This window comes from Mus pahari, chromosome 10 (assembly GCF_900095145.1).
Source record: "Mus pahari chromosome 10, PAHARI_EIJ_v1.1, whole genome shotgun sequence".
In the NCBI taxonomy this organism is placed as follows: domain Eukaryota; kingdom Metazoa; phylum Chordata; class Mammalia; order Rodentia; family Muridae; genus Mus; species Mus pahari.
In genome coordinates this window covers 98,232,793-98,234,571 of record NC_034599.1, presented here as the reverse complement: position 1 = coordinate 98,234,571, position 1,779 = coordinate 98,232,793, and the positions used below count along the sequence as shown (strand labels likewise).

The following is a 1,779-nucleotide window of genomic DNA, read 5'->3' as shown; positions in this document are numbered from 1 at the left end:
TCCCTCTCCCTCTTTCTTTCTTTCTTTCTTTCTTTCTTTCTTTCTTTCTTTCTTTCTTTCTTTCTTTCTTTCTTTCTTTCTTTCTTTCTTTCTTCTTTTGGTGTAGGCAGACACCTGGAGGAGAAGTTTCACTCAAGATCATGCTGCTGATAAGAGCCAGGGTTCAAACACAGACCCTCAGGAATCCAAGGAGCCCTCAGACGGCAGCGGGGACATTGATAGCTGCTACCCAACAAAGCATGTTTATAGGATTCACTGTATCTGCAGCTTTAAGCTTATACACAAATAAATTATTTGCATGTCTTTTCTTATTTCCTGAACTCAAAGGGGGCACTGTCTTTTGTGTTAATTTCTTGTTGTGGTGGTTGTCCTTAGGTTTCTTAGGCTGGGCCTCACTCTGTAGCCCAGACCGGTCTGGAATTGCACATTAGTCTAGCCTAGCTCCTAACACATGGCAGTCCTTTAGCATTGCAGCCGTGTACCCAGCTGTACCACCATCTTGCACCCCAGCACCCCCGGCCCTGACTGCCCTGTACCCTGCTCACCTTTACCACTGGAACTTTCAGTTCAGTGGAATAAGGAGCCAATGACAAATAATCCTTGCATTTGACTCAATAAGTAATGCCTATGTACAACTTAATTCTGAGGACCAGCCATGAGACTCACGCTTGCCCTTTATTTAATCTCGGTCTCTTGTATGATCATTAGAATTTGTCTGTTGATTTGTGTGGCATGTGTATTGTACCTTAACCCTATCTAACCGGCACTGTAGTTAAGAGAATGGAGAAGGGAGCCATGACTGACACCACTGCCCCAGGTGTTAGACGTATCCACAGTCCTGGGAGCTGTACTTACTCTGTGCTTAGAGAGACTGAGGAAAAGCGATAGATTCCCAAGCCTATGCCTTTCTAATTACCATTAAAATGTAATAGCTACAGGTAGTATTAAACATCTACTGGCAATGGCAGTATCTAGGTCACCGAGTAGGCAACCAATAAGACCTTTCTTAAGCAACATAGGTGCTGCTGTGGTGTTCTGGAATATTGAACCTTGGCAGAAGCCATCTGCCTTTGGTTTGTTTGTTTGTTTGGTGGGTTTTGTTTTCCTTTTTTTTTTTTTTTTTTTCTGTCCTATTAAAAACACAACTGAGGTGTGTTCTTGGAATGGTTTCTACATTTTTCAGTTCTTTACAGAATTAGTCAAGGGCAAAAAAAAAAAAAGAAAAAAAAGTTATTCAGATTAGGTGTTTACCACTGAATACCTTCTGTAGGAAATAAGGACATTAACCCCTCTTTCTGAGCAAACACAAGCAAATTTGAGAAAATCAGAGCAACAAAGTCAGATTCTCGCCCAGCCCTTCCTAATTGACTTAGAAGTCCCTAGCAACTGATGACAGCTTTGACAAAACCTTCCAACACAGTCAGGTCCACACAGATGGGGTTACGGACTTAGAGAAACCAGAGTTCTCTGAAGTGAAGGTTTAAGTCCCCCATAAAACCACACACTACCTCGTCTCCTCACTGCTGTGTCAAGCCAGGCTCTAACACCTGCCAGAGAAAGTAATACTGGTGATAAATAGGACACACAAAACCTGCCGGTCCTTGGAAAGGCTGGAAGACTTTGCCTCAGCACTTCCTCCTTAGCCTAAAATGAGTGGAAGATCAGGAAGGATCTTGCTGGCTAAGTGAGAAGACTTTCCAGGATGGAACATGAGTCTTGGGCCTTCCACTGCAGGGATAGATACCTCAGGAGTGAGAGCCCCCCCCCCTCTCTCTCTCT

At 43.6% G+C, this 1,779-nt stretch overlaps 1 protein-coding gene across 1 annotated transcript in view; it reads right to left on the bottom strand.

Moving 5' to 3' along the window:
- Cpne4 (copine 4) overlaps positions 1 to 1,779 on the bottom strand; it is a 458,320-nt gene that overhangs the window by 14,460 nt on the left and 442,081 nt on the right. The gene's annotated exons all lie outside the window — the stretch shown is intronic.